Raw genomic sequence first — 21,101 nt, 5'->3', positions numbered from 1 at the left:
TTCAAACATCTCTAACAATTATCAATTTAGCTTTCTAAGGTGACTCAAAGAAAGTAACCTTAGAGTAATTTAAATCATACATTAACAGGGTCACAGCATCAAACAGGCTATGTATGCTGACAACTTATTACTTCTTTCTAATAGACTATCATTATTAAACTAAGGAATATTTTATTTTAGCTGCAGGATATAAAAGTTCTCTCATGTGTGTTTGTTATTCCAAAGAGTTTAAAGATGTCACCTGGGCATATAAAGTTGTTCCCATCATCTCTTAGGGTTTTTTTGTACAATATCAACGTGTCACTCAAGTTTTTATTTTTCAGTGTTTACTGTGTCCTCAATTTGAAGAAAGAGCACACAGTAAATATATAGACTAAGAGCATTCAGATCATTACTCACACATCAAACAAGTAAAATCTATTCTATGGGATGCTACTGTCAAAATTGAATCACATAAGTAAAATATTTTAACCCCTCTTTCCAAGACCAGGAAAGGAGAATTACAGCTTAGAAAACAAATGATTCTTAACAGTAAACTAAAGAAGGAGAAGAACCTGTAATTAATCACAGAATGACTATGAGCCAATGATTTGATTTACTGTGGAAAAAGACAGATACAATCCTTGATGTAACTAGAAAGGTATTTCCAGCTGAAAGAGAGAAAGATTAGCCATCATCCTAAAACATCTAGCATATCGAGTGTAATTTGAGCCATTCATATTCAAGGAAAAAAAAAAAAAAAAAAGGGGCGGGGGGAGGCCAAGAAGAAATTCAGAAAAATGACAAATCTGTCTTGCAAGAGGAGACTGCAAATGCTCAACTTCATCACATGGGAACTCAGGTGAAATATCATTGCTTGCTCTATGTGTCTATGAAACTACTAGATGAAAGATAATAGATAGAATTATCAGCCAGGTCCAAAAATGGGTGGTAAATTGCACTTAGGAATTAACTATGAATGCCTGACTTTCAGACAAGTGGGTTACATCAAGGGGATTCTGATCTGCTTTGGGCCCCAGGCTTGTCAGATTTAGATAAATAGTTTGGAGAAAATGAGCAAGAAGTGCTCATTTAATCTGCAAATTCAGCAAGTTCAAGAGATGGCAAGTATATTGCAGAAGAGGAAGAAAACTCAAAACTGTCTTGAAAACAGAAGAATTGGTCTGGGTTAATAGGAGTGTAGTTCAATAACGAAAATACAGAGCTCTACATCTAGGTAGAGATAATCAGCTGCTTAAGCACCACACAGGGAAGGACTGGCATTGATACTGCAGTAAGAAGCAAAACCAACATTGTCAGTCACAAACTGAACATGAGGCTAAAGTTTGTTTAAAAAGTCCATATTGGCATGTAGCAGGAATATTGTCTGTGGAATGAAGCAGTTGTCTTATCAGTAAGGCCTCAGCTGGCACACAGTTAATACAGGATACAGTCCAATTAAAAGGCGTCTGAAAGACCCTAAAGAGAATTTTTAGACACCTGCAAAAAGTATCCTATAAGGAACAGTTGAAGATTTCACGTTATTTAGTTTAGAGAAGGGACAATTTAAGAGAGATGGTAATATTCCTCAATATTTGAGATGTAGCTCTACTCAGAAAAGAATAAATATTTTTCCACATTCATTAAAGGCAGAAAAAGTAGTAGGGAATTTCAGAATCAAAAAAATTAAATAAATAGGAGATTCAGCATAGATATCAAGAAAAAGGCCTAGCAGTAGGGTAAAGAATTATGGAGACAGTCAACCGAAGGGAGTTTATGGTCACTGATTCTCCGTTGCTGGACCATGATTTTGAGAATCTGTTGAGAACAATGTAGATAATATTCTCACCTCCAGGGATGGGGGTGAACTCCCAGTCTTACCCCCTGCGTTCACCTAGTCCTCTCAGCAGACTGCAGCTCCACACCCTTCAGTATAGACTCATCACTGACCCAAGTTTGTCATTGTGGAGTAGAAACATGTGAGTGTCATGCATGGGTTTGGGAAAGGCCTGTATTAATTCTGCAAATTGCTGACAGGTAGGGAGGAAAGATTTCCTTTGGACTCTTCAACATCAACCTTGTTATATTTGGCTTTTCCCTTATTTTCCAACATCTCAACTTCTGCCAGAGTGCTGGATGAAACAGCCTTTCTTGAGAGCTCAGAGCCCGGGAGCACTGCTCCCCTAAACATTAGCGCTTGCTGCCCCCTCCATTTCTGTGCCACCATTTCCCCTGGTGACATCCCTGCCACTGCCAGCTGTGACAGCGCATGAACCCATCTGCCCAGCACTGTCAGGAGCTCTCCTCAAACACTGACAGGGTGCAGTGACATAGGAAACACTTTTCCAAAACAGCATGGCTGGCACTCCAGAAACACCTCTGAAGTGATAGTGCCTGAGTGTGCTCATAGCTGTAATCAGCCTTCCTTTCAAGTTCTTCATTGTGGCTGTAGGGACAAACTCAGATTCAGTCAACAACATTTGGGGGGGGGGTTCTCCAGTTCTCACTATCACTGCTGTTCTAGTGGATCAACGTCTTTTGATCTCTTTCTCTGGCAAAACAGTAATGTCATCACCCTGGGGGAGCAGAATCCTCTCCTACAGCAATAGACCTGGCTATTAGAAGGGATTTGAAGAACCGTTTAGGTTTTCCTGTCCTCCTGCTAGAAACTCTCTTTCAATCTGTCTCATTTGCACATAATCCTTTATAAAAACACCCACTCAGTGGCATGCCTCGCAGTCATCCAAACAATATTGATGTTTCCCAATTCTCCACACACCCATTTTCTGATGTGATTGTGCCAGCCACAGGCAGTTAACAGCAAGGATCAGAAGCAGCAAATTAGACGGATTTTCCAGCTTCTTGCAATGAATATTTTATTTCTTCAGCATCTTCGGTTTCAGCATGCAGGGACAAATCCCCAGCTGGGAAAACAGTGGTAGTGTGTTGTCCTTAGAGGAACAGCAATGATTTATATCAACTGAGGACCAGGCAGAATTTGACAGGCCACTTTAAAAGAAGAGAGATAATCAAATTCTAGTAAGACTGCACATTGAACACTAAACCTAGGCAGTTTAACTGCTAGTTACAACAGTACCAGAGACTTCTTTCACTACCAATCCAGTCAACTGCTCTCCAGCCTGGACAGGCCATCTCCTGTCAGAGTCTGTGCTGGGAGAGCAGCTTAGGTAGGAGGTAATGTCTCCTCAGCACTACCCCAGCGCAGAAGAAATTAGAGACACAATGAAGGCATTCTACAGGTCCCATCCTTTTTTTCCCAGGCATCTCTCAAGTGCCATTGCAGCTCTGCTAGCAATGATAGACCCAGTGGGGTCTCATAGCCCCTTTTTGCACCCCCTATTCTTTCAGCCACAAGTATTGAAAGAGCTTCTTTGTGTTTCTTCTCAATTACGTCTCTCTGTACAACATTCAAAGAATTCTGAAGGAGACCCATAATGCATAGGATGCATAGGCAGAAACTTGGTTTAGAAGACAAGTTTCCTACCATGAAGCAGTTAAATGATCTGCAAATCTCTGATTATCTCCAGATCATCAGGAAGGCCGATACATCATTTAGATCTATTTCCTATGACTTCAGGATTCTGATTATATTGCCACATTGCTTATAATTACTTGCAAAAGTATCTTACCTCCGAACTGAACACTGACGATGTTACAATTTTGTGGCTAATGACATCCACCTTCCAGAGAAAACAAGATTATATTAACAAACCCTCTATTCAGATGCACTCTTTATCACTGTTGGATCTACCTTGAACTGCATTTACAACTAGATTGTCATGACAATCACTGCTAAGACAATTCTCCTGAATATGAACTTTCTACCTATCTGCGTGAATTATATTTTCTCTGAAGGACAACCCGTCTTAGAGAAGCATGCAGTTGCTAGCAAATATTTTAACAGTTCACAGCCTTCCAGTAGAATTCCCAGTGTTTGAAACCCCTGATGGTAGCCTGGGGGAACACTTGCATGGCTAATATCTGAATAGTTTTTGTCAGATAAGTGTTTCAGAATTAACTCATTAAAACATACCTACAAGGTTAATAGCAGTATAATCAGACTAGTGAAACATACCAATCTGCTTAGCTAGTGTGAAAATGAACCGTACTTGACTGACATATCACACAAAAGAAATTGATAGAAATAGGAAATGGGAGGCAGTGACACAGGAGGTGCTTTTAGCTGCAGTGAATGAGAGCAAAGTTTGTTGACATACCTACACGGAAAGCTCAGTAAGAATTCAAGACTTGTGCAATTTAAGAGCAGAGAAAATAATTTATTGAAAAGGCATTGTAGGATGTCCAAAAAAAACATGAAACAAAGTGGAGCATTTAGGCTTTCTAAATGTCCTTTTAGCTAAATACAAGACTAACTAAAACTGCATCTTTAACTGCATGCAGCATGTTTAACTGCTATAATGCATAAAGAAAACTTCTATAGCGTCGCTTACTTTTGCAGGCTGATGGGAAGCTACAGCTTTTGCATCAGAAGCGCCAATTTTAGCTTGTCAACAAAAAAGCTACCCTTCAATATGATATTCAATCCCTTGGCAGTAAAAACAGAATTAACAAACAGCAGCCTTCTCTGTCTGCCTCCTAGAGAAGAGAAAATAACCACATCCACTTAAGCAAAACCTTTTTTTCTCGGAGTGAGGGTAGATCTGGAGAATGCTGTTCTCCTAATCTTTTCCTTTGAATGAATGTTAGGACTGTGCTTCCCATTGCTCCCATCCCTGTAGGCCTGCAGCACCTAGCCAGGGGTCAGGAAGAAAGGGTGGATAAGACTCCCTGACAGATGCTATAACAAGGGACTGTGTTGTGCAGTTGACAAAGAAGTGGGGCCATGGCTGAGGAACTTGAGGCAGGTACTCAGTTAAAGGCCAGAGCTGCTGTTCAGGTGTGACACCCTCTTGACAAATTGCTTTGCTTGGTGGAAAACACCGAAATAATTGATTGGGAATGTGTAAAAGCAAGAAGTACCATGCAGTCAGGCAGTGACTGATACTATGCTCTTGCATTAAGGCCTAGACACCTGCGATCATTAGCCTTTACCTAGTGATAGTTGTCCCTGTACTAACTCAAGCCAGGGGAAAAGGATTGGTCAAAAGGCAGATCTGTTAGTGTAACAAATAACCTCCTCTCTAACATGTCTTCTCAATTCTGAGTCAAACTCCATATAGGTAATACTTGTGAGTCTGAAAATTTTGAGGCCAAAGCGCTATATTCCTAGGCTTTTTCTTAGGAGGTTTGCTGCATCTTACTCATTCAAGCAGGGGAATAAATTCCCCTTGCCTCTCCTGTCCTTCATACTGGCTTTCTCACTGCAGCCTCTGACCCTGGAGTGATGTTCACTCTCTCTCCCTTTGTGTGCAAATGGGCTATCAATGGAGGCAGCCTTCTTTCTTCTGAAGGCACCTCTTCCCCACTCATGGAGTTAGCTTACAGCTTTTAAAGGCAAAATAGGGCAAAACATTCCTACCTTGAAGGTGTGAGACAGCCTTCTGGTATCTAACAATCAATTGTACCCAGTCAGAGAAAGTTAGCCTGCTTTGTAATAATTCCATTCTCTGGGAAAGCACTATCCAGCAAGATATCCTGAAAGTCACCTGGCAGCAACTAGTTTCTTCTTATTAGACTTAATCATCAGCTTTAGCATTTTGCCATCTATCTGTTTGTTGCATATGCATTTCATGTCTTTGTCTTTTTTTTTCTTTTTTTTCTTCTTCCTGGAATCACAGTATACTCCCCTTTTCATTGAAAAGGTTGCACTCAGGAAAAACAATAATTTCTTTTTTTTTTTTTCCTCTCACCCTGTAACAGTGGCATTCAAATTGTAGCTGGAAAAAGGAAGTTTACAAAAACAGTATTTACTGAAAAAGTTAGTGTGATTACTGGTGGGTGGGTGTGTGTGTGCGATCTGTTCTGCCAGTGCACTGAGCTTGCTCTAATCTTAACTACACAATGCATTGATTTCAAAGAACAAAATAACTCAAGGATCCAAAAAGCATGGGGAGAGATTTAGTAGCTCACTAGATTTCAGGTAGTGTTTTACCAGGCTGAATTCTCGAACAGCATAAAGCAGTTAACTGCCACAAAATCATTAGGACTATGCTGCTTTATGTCAGATGAAGTCTGACCTGCCCATCCAGAAAGATGTATCTTTTTTTTAGGCCAGCGGGGAGGGGATAAAAATAAACCAGGGACTGAACACAGGTGCCACTATTCCACTTTTGTATCCTCAATATCTGCATATTTCTTCAATAACAACAGTTAGCATTCAATAAAGGATTAGGACTTGTCCACTCAGTTGGCAATCAAAACCAAACCAAATGCAAGCTAGACTTCTGGTTTGTCTACAGTATCTCTAGCAGAGGTTTAATTTCTTCTGAGATTCATGACCACAGGAAAAGCTCATGTCAGAATACTTTGGATTTGCCCAAACACTTGAGATAGAATTGCTGCAGGAGGGAAAACACTGTGTAGCACAGAATAAGCCACTGCACTCTGCAGAGGCTGGTTACAGTCTCATAATTCCCCCAGGTACAAGTTTTACTCCTAACGTATGCTTCCTTTTCAGTAATTCATAGTATTATTAGCTGAACAAACACATAAACAGATATTTATCTTTATAAATCAACTTTTTTTTTTTTTTTTTTAATTAAGGTGTCTAATTTGTAAACAGCTATTTGTAACAATGAGATTAGGAAAAATAAATTGGCTGAGTGCTCATGCCACTGGAGTCATTAGCTTTGGTCATATGTGGTATAAAGATGACTTTCACCTCACAAGTGCTTATATGTTTATCGCCAAGCTCTATTGACAGCAGCAGAGGCAGACATTATGTGTTTAATAAATGTTGTTCATGACTTTAACCAATAGCTATCCTCCTGGCTTATGTTATGAAGAGAAAAAATAAGTCTCTATAGCCAACCCTCTTCTCTCTCTCCATATGGCAGCTCACATGGCAACCAAGATATATGGTTGGGTTTTTTTAAGAAAATACTTTTCTGGGGTTTTTTGTTTCTTTTCTCATATACCAGCTGTCTATAAATTGAAAAGATGAGTTCTCCTTTCTGATCTACTACATACGTCTAAATTTGGTACAACCCTATTCCCTCAGTGGCTACCTGAGACACGCTGAAGAAATGCTACAGCTGTGAATTGCATTTAGATTGCAGCTATGGGTATGCTCTTTTAAGAAGGTGCTCTACTCAGATTTCAGAAGCAAGGAGATCACTGCTGCCCTCAGCAGAGAAGGCCCTTTTCCAGCCAATTTCAGCACCTTGGAATTGAATTGATTGTTCCCCAGCAGGCAAAGAGCTCATTTTTCAGACCTTTGATCAAATTTCATAGTATCCATCAGAATTAATTTCTGGATGTCAGTAGTGCATTCAGGTATCTATCAGCTTCTACTTATGTGGGAAATTCAAGCAGACTTAACTGCCTTCTCACTTACTCATCTAGCCACCAAGACCTCATGTCCCCCCTTCCTTCAGGGAGTACCCTCTTCCCATATTACACATATGTTAGGCCTGTTTGCTGTACAGATCCACACTGCTAAGACAGCTGCATCTGTTCAGGAATTGCACTGCACAATAGCACTGCACAAACGAAAAGAGAAAACCCCAATATTTCACCTCCCTTTGTGTTTTCTGTGATGTTTAGCAAGATACACACCTGGTCAGTTGGGACTAGAGACCCATCTCTTCCCAGAATCATTAGATGGTCTGGGAAGAAAAACCTCACTTAAAGTGTTAAACACTGCATGTGAGATTACCATCTATGCACAGTAACTGCACAGCCCAGCTAAAGAGTTACCTGAGCCAGAAAGTACCAGTAATTAGAAGCAGTACGCAGTTTGAATTCATAATTGTTGGTATTCAGCTGGAGATCAAGGACTGTGCTCCACACCAGGTTCTAACACCTGAAAGTCACAGCACAGGCACACCCATGGCAGCTCTTGCTCTGACTCCACATAGCCAAAAAATGCTGCTGGACCCAACAGACTGTCTAGTTGGTTCCTTCATCCTAAACCAGAATAAATCCTATTTTGTTCCTGACAGATGTTTATACAGCTTGTTCTTAAAAATTCCTGGTGAAAGAGGGGTTTCTCAGGTGAACTATTCCTATTAGAAGATTTTAATGACTACTGAACCTGAGATCAGCTGGCTGACACTTTTTTACATCTATTATGACTGAAAATTTAAAAGTATTTTTATCTTCAGCTTAGACAGAAAGTTGGAGAAAACGATTAAATGCCTCACCTTGGCTTCATGCTTCTTTTTTCACCATTCATTCTATGGCATTTTCCCCTTTCACATCCACATGACATAAACATTAATTTAGGGGTTTTCTGCCATTGGGATCAAGAGTAGAGGCAGACACAATTTTTAACTAATATATTTAGACATTATAAAATTATCTTTATTGCCACTCCCTACTGTTGCCATGGTTTCCAAACACACAATGGTATTATTAATGCTCAGTTTAGCACTTCTAATAAGTACTGCTGTTCCTTGTTGGTCAGCATTTTCTGGATTTATTTTTTTCCCCTAAGAAAATATTAATTGAACAACAGATTGAAATTAGTGTTAGTAACTATTTAAAATAACTGCACACCTTTTACCCTTCATTTAACATTTAATTTTATTTTCAAGAAGAATCCATTCATGCTAGATAAGAATCAAAACGATCCCTCAACACACAGTTCTCCATATACATACTTCTCATAAGGGAGACTAACCAGTAAGTGATGAAATCAACAAATCAAAAAAGCAAGTTAAAACCAAAGCAAGTGTATTAATTATTTCATAACAATGAAGTGGGACAGACCTCTCAGAGTATGAAGAAAAATATTATTTTCCTGTGGAAACAACAGAAAGTGGAGAGGGGCAGAATAAGGATACGGGAGTATTTTGACAATGCCTGCCTCAGTGCATTTAAGACCACTAGATTTACTAACTTCTTCCTTCATGACAGCATTGCAAACTTAAAACAAGAAGCATTCATGAATAGAAGCTTGGACCACCCTTCGCAAAAACAACAGCTTCTTAGCCTGATGGCAAGTATTATAAAGATCAAAACTGGACGTTTTCTCATAAATTACTTTTTCACTGGAAATGCTCATTGACACTGAATTGTGCTGAAGGAAGAGATGTATTTAACTGATAATTTTGTGTAATAACAAATTGAAATGCCTTATTTAAACTGTACCATTTTAGCTAACACAATGAAAACTTTTTTCTTCCTGTGCTAGAAAACTCTGATTTCTTTTGGGAAATGAAACATTTTCTTTTCATTGGAGTCATACTTTCCAATCATACAACCAATGAGTAGAGAAATTTTGGCCAGTTCTGATCTTTGCAGTACCTTAAATTTTTCAGGCCTTCATTAAAGGACACATTTGCCATGTTTAATAATGAAGAGCTTTGTTACAAGCATTGGCACTAGTGGTAATTTCTCAATTACCCTCATGCTTCCACACGGCATTACACATCCTGTGACATTAAGCAGAGCAAGCACAAATGAAAGTCACTAACTCCTAGATAAGCAAAGCACTTACCTAGAAAAAGACTTGATTTTTTTTTTTCTTAAAAAAACCCAAACAAAACAAACAAAAAAACCCCAACAACCTCCCTCTCCAGGATCTTTTATTTTTATTTCACCTGTCTCTTCTTTGGTTATCAACTTTTGACAAAATTCAAGCAAATTTTACTAAGCAGAGTAAGTCCTCAATTCTTCCATCTTTTCACGGAAACAAACAGTTAGATTGAAAACAGACTATCGCAGTGCCGCAGTCAAGGAAATTATTGGAGAGTGAGAGTGCACCTCATTAGGCAGCAGAGAATCCTTAGGGCACCCTCATACGTCATTTAATGATGGGAAAAACTTCAGTCCAAGCTTCTACCTTCTTGATCAACACCTCAAGTCAATGAGCTTTGGGACACAGTGTGTAGGATGCTACTTCCATAATTCCACTGTTCATGAGAGAATTTATAGAGTAAGCTAATAAAGTCTTTGCTTGTAGTTACTAGAATACAATGCTGTAGCAAAGTACTTCGCACCACCGGCGTTCTGCTTTGACAAACAGATAAATGGGAAGGGAAAAACATAGCAAAATGCTGATGTGAATAACTTCTGGTGACTTTTAAAATTATAATGCCGCCTCATTTTTGCCTTCCAGAAATAGAAGGAAATTGCTGCTTTATAGCTGCAGTAAATCAAGCAACAGACAAAGATGTGCTAGAAATGGTAACAAGCTGAGCTGTTCCTGTGTGGGGACTGGGAGAGCAGATTCAGATTGCTGACATGCATTCACAAAGTGATTGTGGAGGACCCTGGCATGCTCCTACCCATGAAATAAGCCCTAGCCACATCATCTGGACAGGAAGGAGTAGGTGCTGTAGCTGAATTATGCTCACAGACACCAAAGCTGAGGAGATGGAGCATTCCTTCTGTTGACAGCAAAATAAAAGAAAGAGTTGGGTACTTCATTAAAAAAAAAAAAAAAAAAAAAAAAAAAGGGCAGTGGTGGTTAATTGATTACTCAACTGAAGAAATCTACCTACCTTCGTATCACCCAGACGTCAGGATGTAGGTTATAGACTTCAGAATAGGACAGGCTGCTCAAGCTGAATGAGATTTTTGTGAACTGTACTGACCTTTGCATACTAGTTTTCATTTCCTGAGAAGTATTTGTCCATATATTTTATATACATATTTATAAAACACATGCATTATATATATTACATATATATGCTTGTACAAAAGTATATACAAAATAATATATACAAAACTGCTTTTCTACTTGTTCCTTGAATAGTACACTTTCAAAGCACAGGAAACTTAGATGTCAGAAGGAAAAAAAAAATCATAGCTTCCTTCGGCCCAATACGTTTTTCTAGTTAAGTAAAACAGCTTTGCATGGGGAAGCATCCAGAGGGGTACAAGAGTTCTCCTCACATGTATTTTTCTTCTAGAAAACCTGTGTTTCTTTAAAATCTTTGAAATGGGTTGTTGTGTTCATCAATTTGAGAACTGCCAGGAGTTAGACACCTGGATTATTTCTATGGGATTTTTTGAAGCCCCTTTGAGAAAGTCAAATGTATTCTTTCCCTTTCGTATTTCTCAGTGGTAGAATAATTCCTAGACGGTAAACTAAATCATCAGTTACAATTGTGCGATCCTGTTGTATTTTACTTACATCCTGGACAGCATCTGTCCTAGCACATTTTCTTCAAAAGGATAAAAAATATTAATTGAAATTTATTAAGTGCTTAGAGGATAATTCATGACACGAAGTGGAATTCAGCTTGGTCTCTTGTCTGAACTGTTCCATAGAGCTGAACAAAATAAAAATCAGTAAGCATTATTTTCATGACTAGAGCTGACAGAGCTGACAAAGCACTGAGAGACTTTGCCTTTCCAGCAAGTTGCTGTTTTTCCAGAGTCACTGTTTCTAGAAGGACTGCAATATAGAAGAGTACTCTTACAAATTAAAGTACAAGTGAATAAACAAGGGTGCATGGGTTAAACTTTTTGTAAATTTTCGCGGTTGGCTTTTTGTAAATAGTTGCATTATAACAAGGTGAAGCCGTGCACTCTGACCATAATATCCTGCTTTTAGCATGCACCTCCACTTGTCCTGATTACATGAAATATGTAAATGTATGCTGATTATGTTTCACTGTGGAAAGGAATACAACTGTTACGAAAAAAAAAAGAGCGTCTAGGCTTTTTCAAAAAGAAGTCATTTGCATCTAGCTTTCTTGCAGTCTATTATCACTGAAAGCTGGTAAAACTGATGACTACAGGCCTGGTCCTGAGAAGTGCTTAGCCACTCCACCTTGACATGGACTGGGGCTACACCTACAGAAGGCCATCTTTAATGGTTTCTTTAAAGATTTTTTTTAATACTGACAAGCCCATTCCATTTCCAGCCAAAAGCACATCAGAACTGCCCAAGATCAAAGCCTGTTTGCAGTAGTTTTACAACAGGAACCTTTATACCTAGTTACCATGTGCAGCATTTTTAAACAATTTGGCTTAGGATGTTATTAACTGCTACTCGAGAGAGAACTGAAATCACGCCCTGCACGTTCAAAGCATCAATGTTGGTGAGGGATAAATACACTTCCACTTCATGACTGTGTGGTTGCAGTCCACACCAGTGCAACTAGTAAGCCGAAAGCAGGTGTACTCAGGCCTCATCAACAATGAAGAGAAACAGAGAGGAAAGGTAGGTCCATGCTGCATGAACCACAGCTGAATGAAGTCTGGTCAGCCCTCCACACCTATATATAAAAAAAAAAAATCCATTCACACAATCTCAATATACCACCTTCAATGCTGTTCTTCACGTTGGCCTGATACAATCAGTTATTAGTCTTATCATCCACAACTAGTACTGATTGTGAGGCAAGGGGGAAATCTGACAAGTTTTGGGTGAACGGGGGCTGAGTAGATACAGAGGTGTACTGCCAGAGCTATAGTTGAGAAAAATGCATTTATAGATAGAGAGAAGAGGTTGTGTACCTAGATATGGGTTTGGGGCTTACTAACGGTTTCTCACCTTTCTGCAGTTGCTTGACACGCATCAAGCATAGAGCAGCAGCTCTAACTCCTTTTCAGCCAAGTTTCTGTGTGTATATTAAGATAAGATTAGGCACGCATTGTTGCAGAGGGCAGATTTTAGGGAGGCATAAATCATCACAGCTTTGCTAAAGCCAGCATAATCTTTTTAAGAAAGGCTTACATGCTCAACTAGATAAATTGATGTCACGGTTGTGAAATCAATGAGTTAAGATGAATGAGTTAATGCAGGTTCATGCCAGTTGAGGGATTGTCCTACTCCTCCTCCCTAAAGTAGCTATCACTTTCAAAGAAAGGCTAGTGAGGCACATCAGAATGTAATTGTGGGTCAGCACAAGCAGGTGCATCGAAAGCAAAAAAGGTGCATGTTATGCCTACTTGAGTGCCAACAACAATTGCAGCCATGGAGGCGTCTGCTCCTCTCTGTGCACATCACTCATTTAATCTGAGTTCATGCCTCACACTCCTTTGACAGGGCAGAGCTTCAGAGTCACACTAGAAGCGACATGAATTCACAATCAGAGAGGGGAAAAAATAAGGTTAGATATTATCACAAATTCCTTATCAAAAGTCCTCCACTTCTACCCATAACCCCTAAAATTATCACTAAATTCAAAATTCCGAGAAAACTAAGCCAAAACTCCCACAGCATATTCCTGTAACTGAATATGATGAAAGGTCAAAATCTAAATAATGCTTCACTCCAGTTGATCAAAATGTGACAATTCCTCGGTATTGTTTCAAACTTTTGGGTTCCTTTTAATTTCTGAAATTAAATAAAGTCCAGTCCTTCTAGGAAACTAGAAGTTAAGAAAGATGGGTTCCATCCCTCATCCGTTATGACTGATGTCTAGCAGTCACTTCTGATACCTTTGTGCCTCAAGCTGTAAGATACAAGAAAGAAAATATCTAGTCTTTACTAAATTCTTTACGTTAAGCAGGAAATATTGTCACACAGGCACTTTGCGTAATTTTAAAATCAGAGAATACACGCAGTACAAATGCAATATGTCTAAAAAATATTGTAACATTTTATTGCAGCTATTTTTCCCCCGCTACGATTTCTCACACATGGTATTTTGGAGGAAACAGGAAGAATTATTTTTTCATGCTGCTTGTTGCTGCAATTCAGCAGCCCAGAATTTCTCTGTAATTATACTTGTGAGCAAGTGTGTACAAAACACCCTCAAAATAGAATTCTTCTCTTACATATTTTACACCCAATTTTCAAAATTACAAATGATTGCACTGCTCAGAGGGAAGCAGTAAATATAGCATGAATCAAACCTCTAATTCAATGAATTTGGAGACCCCAGGGTTAATTAAGATTGTCTTGACTATAGAATCATAGAATCATTTTGGTTGGAAAAGACCTTTAAGATCATCAGGTCCAACCATTAACCTAACACCGCCAAGCCCACAGCTAAACCATGACCCTAAGCACCAAATCTATATGGAGGCGTTTAATCTTTTAAACACCTCCAGGGATGGTGACTTCACCACCTCCCTGGGCAGCCTGTTCCGATGTCTAACCACTCTTTCAGTAAACAAATTTTTCCTAATACCCAATCTAAATCTCCCCTGGCACAGCTTGAGGCCATTACCTCTTGTCATTTATTACTTGGGAGAAGAGACCAGCACCAGCCTCGCTATAACTTTTAGGTAGTTGTAGAGAGCAATTAGGTCTCCCATCAGCCTCCTCTTCTCGAGGCTAAGCAATCCCAGTTCCCTCAGGGGTTCCTGATTAGACATGCTTTCCAGACCCCTCACCAGCTTTGTTGCCCTTCTCTGGACCCACTCCAGCACTTCAACATCTTTCCTACCTATGGCACTCAAAACTGGACACAGTACTCAAGGTGTGGTCTCACCAGTGCTGAGCACAGGGGCACAATCACTTCCCTACTTCTGCTGGTCACACTATTTTTGATACAGGCCATGATGCTGTTGGCCATGATGCTGTTGGCCTTCTTGGCCGCCTGGGCACATTGCCCTCTGCTGAACGAATCCACTGATGGCTCTTGCCTGCGTAAAATGGAGGTACGACCAGCTCTACTTGCTTTTGAGAAACAGTAGAACTTTACCTGTCAAAAAACCTTCATATTGCTGAAGAAGTCTGTAGTACAGACAGTATGTCACTACATGTTCAATACACAACAAATTGGTTCTTAACACATTTACTAGGTGCTGCAATCATTGCTTAGCTAACTTGGATCTAATTCATAGCTACAGTTATAATAATACACAGTGATATGAGCACTTACTTCATAGGAATCCTCCCTCCAAAATGCAAGGAACAACTGATACTTAGTATGCAGGTTCTCCACACTAAATCTGTTATTTCATGTCATACTCAGGGAGAAGCATTTGAACCTCCTATTGAAGGTTGTATGAATGGGTTTCTTCTTTTGAATTGTCCGACAGATATTCTAATTGTTAAAGTAGTGTTTCATACTTACTATTTAACATACACATATAGTTTTAGACAATGCAAGATAGTATTTTAATTTCCCATGTTAGAGGAAGGGTCTGAAAATGAAAATAGTATTCCTGGCAAATCAGGACTTTAAGACATAGTGAGATACTAAATACCTAGGTCTTTTTTTTCGAAGACGACGAAAGAAAATTACAATATATTTTGCAACTGTAAACAAATTGACTGCTATGAAGAAAATACTCAGGTAGCATACAAATCTACAAAACGTAACATTTTTTTGGTGCTTATTGGTTTCATCTTACCTTGTTTATCAGAGAAATACTCTCTATTAAGATTAACAGTCTTACAGTTACAGCAGAATAGCTAATACCTATCAGTCTGAACGTTTTTTAGTTTGCAGTTGAATGAACATTGAGCAAGTGTTTTTATTATGCCAACATATTTTTAGATGTTTTATAGTTATCTTAAATTGGATTTTTTTTTTTTCTCCTGAGACTATAACATAATTTAAGATAACTGATCCCAACAAGATCATGCCAGCTCCTCTGAAGATGGAAGAGGATACTTCACTGGATTCCAATTAGAGGTTTGACTGACTGTAATAAGGTTCCCTAGTGAGATTTATACCCAATGGACAGCAAAGATTGATTATTCTGCAGTATTAGCATGGTAATTTAACTAATCAAACACTGAAACTAATTTGCTTATTTTGTTGATTTTGACAGAGATGGTATTTCACTATTAGTTACTACAAATTTTGCTAGTTCAGTTAAATAACGGGAACTTCTTAGTTTTAGTGGCAAGTTTTCTTGTTTTAGTTAAGATTTATAGCCTGGAAGTTATAAATGGAAGCTGATGTTTGCTCATTTTCAGTAGGCAACACGAATCCACATCATCTGCCTACAAATGCCCAGGATAGATAGCAGGCGGTTGGCCTGGAAGCCTGAGCTCTGCTAACAGGTTTGTTTCTCACTCCATGCTGACAGGAAAGCATCCAGAACACTAATCACACTGTTTTTTTCAATAGCAGATATTTTTACACACTACTGCCTTTGGCTTTAGTCTGAGTGCCGCTGAAGGGAAAGAAGGAGGAAAGAAACAGAACAAAGACCATTTTCTCCTCAAAAAGCCCATCCAAGTTACTGTGAGGAACAGTGTTATTTTTGAAGGGAAAAAAACTCCCCCAAACATACCAGAAGCTACAGCATGTGATATTACAGTTCCCCATTGTTTTTTTTCCACTACTTATGTCACAGGACTGACCAATGTTAGCACAAAACAAATTCAGTGGAAAGGACAAAGGTAATAACAACTAGCCTTAGATGATTTTGACTGGCTGTTGAATACAAGTCTAACAATAATTCTTGTCTGTGCATGCACACATTTTATATATATATATATATATATATATATATATATATATATATATAACTTCTGTGTAATAGTTCCAGCTCTCCCTTAACACCATGGGTTACCATCCACCTAAAAGTTGGCTTTTGAAGGACTACCACAAGTGTTTGGGCTACACTAATGCGACAGCTATATCAGTAGTCCCCGGTAGAGTTGCCCTGTTGGGAGGGGGGTGGAGGAGGAGTCAAACCTCTGAACAATAAAACTGCAACTCTAGAACTCTGTTTTTTGCTAAACATCGTGTTTTGCTCAAGGTGATGGTGGACAGAGACCATTATTCTCCATGTGAATGCTAGGCTTCATATCCGTATGGCACTTGTACACTCTCAAGCAATTCCACTACATGAAATGTCTCTGCTTACTGTGTTAAGCACTGCAGGGGGTGTGTGTGTATTATTTTTGTGTGAAATACATAGTCACAGTCAGACACTCACCCTTACGCAGCCTTGACTGGGATGCTGCTTCCCAGAGAACCTTCAGGCAGCCTGGGTGTCAGGTTTGTTTCATGAACAGCTCAGAGGAAACATTAGCTGTCTCTCCACAAGGATTACTGCTCAGGTGAAAATGTGTTCTCTATAGCTGTAAGAAGCCGACCAAAGAAATTGATTTAATCTCATACTGTTAGCAAGTGCATGTCAGGAATCACAAAAAGGAAATGAGCTGCTGTTCAAACCCCAATATATCATCTGCTACATGATGCCCACATGATGCAGATGTGTGATTATCATTGCCTACTTCAATTGTGAGGATGACAGCAGTGCAAGGAATACTCTGGGAACTTACTTTCAGATGTTTACTAATTGGCACTCTCAGTGTTACCCAATTAAGGCTCTTTTTATAGAAAAAGCATTAAAATCTTCATTCAAGCCTTAAGAACATTGGAAAACAGAAAGCAACACTAATGTGTCCTTTAACATAAATACCTTCTAATTAGCAACTTAATGAGACAGCCAATCTGCTATTAGGAGAATTCACGTTAGAATAATTGCAACAGAGAACTGTCTGGTGAGAGTGCAAGTTCTTTAAGACATAACATGATTCGGTTGTGCTCATTACCAAAGCAGTTAGGATTTGTTTCTTCACATGTAGTTAGGGATAGGCTGGGTCAAGAAAGCAAATATTAGGGAACAAAACAGATGAAAAATATGATTTAGCCTGGCAGTTTCAACCACCTCTATGGTAAGATGACTCTGTAGAAGTCTTAAATATAAACTCTTACTGGTTTAATGAAAACAGGTGGTCCTGTGGAAGTCAGAGATCCTACTGGTGCATACACAGTGGCAAAGACCTGTGCATACCCCCTTGCCACACACACACACTTATTAGACATCAGAGACTCAACTCTACATATTTGGCAGGAGGTTGCAGGGGAGACTGAAATTTGAAATATCATTAGTCAAATGCTGGCATTGGGAAAAAGGTAATTACAGAGTACTGCACTAATGAAGACAAAAAATTTCATATGCACTTGCAGCTCAGGAATGCATCCTCTCATGTTTTACTTCAACTAAACTGATTTTCTGCAGTGTCAGAGGAAGGCATTTGTTTATTTGGAAGCAAGCTCACCTCCCTAAAGGACATCCACGAAAGGATGGTGTGCTGCAGTAGTCAAATGACAGCCCCTACTAAGGAAAGGAAGAACTGTTACACTCCACATCCACACTAGAAGTGAAGACCTTTTAATTCAAAGCTGATTACTGTTAACTGATTTTGACATGTTAACATGTAATAGAAAAAAAAAATCTAGCCAGCTGACTATAGGCTATTTGCTTTCTGGAAGCATATTGACTCAGTATCTAAAGAAATCTTTCAAATGTTGGGTGGGTGCATCTTTTGCTCAAGAGAAAACCTTGAAAGATTCCCTCCTGACTCAGCTACTTCCAAATTAGCCACTGAATAGCCGTCGCATTCTGCAAAACCTCTCTTCATTTCTCAATATATGCAAAAACAAAGCATATACATAACCTTTTCTGCATCCTACCAGGCCATTTTTTGTGGACTTTCAGCTTCCTTTAAGTCACAAAGCCACAAAGCCTCTCCCTGTGAAAGTCATTCAGATTAAATCATAGCACCAGGCAATAAATCATCCTACAGTGAACAGCCCTCTCAGGCTAGTCACAAGACTAAAACGCAGGCTTGAGAACACTAGATAGTGGTTGATTGTGTAACAGTACTAGGTTTAGATGAGGAAATTCTAGTGCAGAATTATATGAGAAGACAGTATGGATTTCCTGCAGCATTCATTTGTTATACGACTTACAGTTCCTATGTAATTGGGGGGAATGAGGAAACCACTAACTAATGAAATATTTGTGGCTGTGACAGATAGCAGGAAGAGCCGTGAACTATCAGCCAGGGAATAGTGCTACTTATACTAACAGCTATTTTACTACCAAATGAGACAGTAATTATAAAACAGGCGTGATGAAAAATTTGTGGGGTAGAAACCCAGGCATGATGATAAGCACAAAAGACAGTTCATCCGAAAAGGAGAGGAAGTTTAATTAATAACAAGAAGCAGCACAGCATAACTTATTTTGTGAGTAGATGGAAGTAGTACAGAAATCTGCTGAGGAAGTAGTTTGATTCAAGTGACAGAGATTTGGAAGATGCATGCCATATTTGAATACACCATTATTAATTGAAAACAGACAGTAGCCTCTTCCTTCACTGTGACACTTCACGAAAAATATAATCTGAAATGTTCTATCAGAAGACATTAAAATAGATATTAGCTCAAGCTTATACACTGCTTGGCAGAACTAAATATTAGACTACTAGGGTGCACAGCAAATACAATGAATAGCAAAAAACACTATCACAAACTACAAATTTATTTGAAGCATGCAGTAAAAACCTCTGTTGATCTCTCTTTGAGGACAGAAACATCAACTCACAGTAAATGTTTTCAAAACACAGATTAAGTAACACTACATTTATTTTAAGATTCAGAATCCACAGATCCTAAATAAAATAACATTGACTATTATTATTTGAGTATGGAGGCAATAAACAACCTCACACAGCACCACTGCCATTCTAAGGGGCCACTAGAGAACACATGAACTTTTTATAGCTACCAATTTTATTAAAAATGTAATTTGCATTTAAACCTGTTGATTGCAGTTGTTCCTCCTGCTCTGCTGTATCTTTGCACTGACCTGCTTTTGAGGAACACTTTAATCCAGTGAATTTCATTTTCCTATAGCTTGTTTTTTAAACAGAACATTTATCGTAAAGAGCATGACTCAAATATACAAACTTAGATCCAATACCATATTCTGTTGTCTTATTCTGTCTCTCACTATCAATAAGAGGAAGTGGGTTGGCTTCCTTACACAGCACTTGACTATTTTGTTTGGTGTCCACACAGGAGAAGACCATAGAAATGTGAAAGGGAGCACAAGAGGACTGCAGAAGCGCTACTTTGTTGACTAAGAAGCTTAATCTACTCAATTATCCAAGTGAAGACTGAGAAGTATTTTCATCAGTGTGTGCTGGTGCTTTCACATGGTGAAAATGCTTAATGGCAGGGGACTTACTAACCTTGTTGATGAGAAGGTAGGAAAATTAAATTTGCTGTATGCTAGAGCTAGGTACATTGAAGCTTGAAAGACCATGCAGTCCCCCAGCAGACAGGCCAATTGAACATTTCAGTCAGGGATGCAATCTCATGTGTTTTTACTTCAACTACAGCACAGCTGTGAAGTTTTAACATTTTGGTCCCATTTGAGTTCAAGACTTAAAATATCATTTTGATTTCAAAAATTACCCAAACAGATTTTCATTTTGGGCTGTGGTTAGGTCACCAGTTAAAGGCTACATGTTTGGCATGGTAGCAGATGTACCATCACATCAGAAGACAAGTTATTCTGCTTTAAAGAATCAAGAAAATATACCAGAATCAAGCTTTTGTGGGTTTGTAGGCTGAGAGCATGAAACAGGGGAATCTACATCATCTCATTCATACTCTCGTATCCACATTAAGACCATAACTCAAATAAAATATCAACCTTCCATGCTTTAGCCAGACATCTCTAAGATTCAGGGAAAATATTCACCTCAGAGAAGACAGGCAGCCTCTTAGAGACATGATCTCTCTTATTTTAGGCAGATCCTATTACTTCCTTAGCACAAGTAGACCTCTCTACCATCAATCCCTGTGTCATCTAGTTCAGCTGTCTTGAGAGACAAGTGTTTGCCAAAACAAAAATCTCTGACCAAAAAGAGGATCTAGTTAAGAAAAAAGTACATTAAGACAGAGCAGCCCGTTTGCCAGTTTCCACGTCTGCCAGCTTTTGGGACTTCCTTCCCCAGCTTCATTACAATCACGCTGGCAGTATTTTCTGTCCTCTGCTTCCAGAACACATGTGAACACCCGCCCTCTCCTTTCCTGTACCCATTGTACGTGTTCAGACTGTTTCTAAGGTATATTTGTTCTTACACAGTACAATAGCAGCAAGAAAGACCTCTACTCTTAATCAAACATTTTCTTATATTTGCATAGCAGGCAAGAAAGTTGGAGACCTTCACTCTTGGTAACCTGATCAACAGAGTCTTAGCTATTCTGTCTAGACAAGGTTGTTTCCCCCTACAATCTAGAAATAGCAACAAGTGACCTCAAAATACCCTGAACGTGCATACTCTTACTGTATGATATCACTTG

This window comes from Leptosomus discolor, chromosome 7 (genome assembly GCF_034619465.1).
Source record: "Leptosomus discolor isolate bLepDis1 chromosome 7, bLepDis1.hap2, whole genome shotgun sequence".
Taxonomy (NCBI): domain Eukaryota; kingdom Metazoa; phylum Chordata; class Aves; order Leptosomiformes; family Leptosomidae; genus Leptosomus; species Leptosomus discolor.
The sequence above is the reverse complement of the archived record's forward strand: the minus strand, read 5'-3'. Positions refer to the sequence as shown.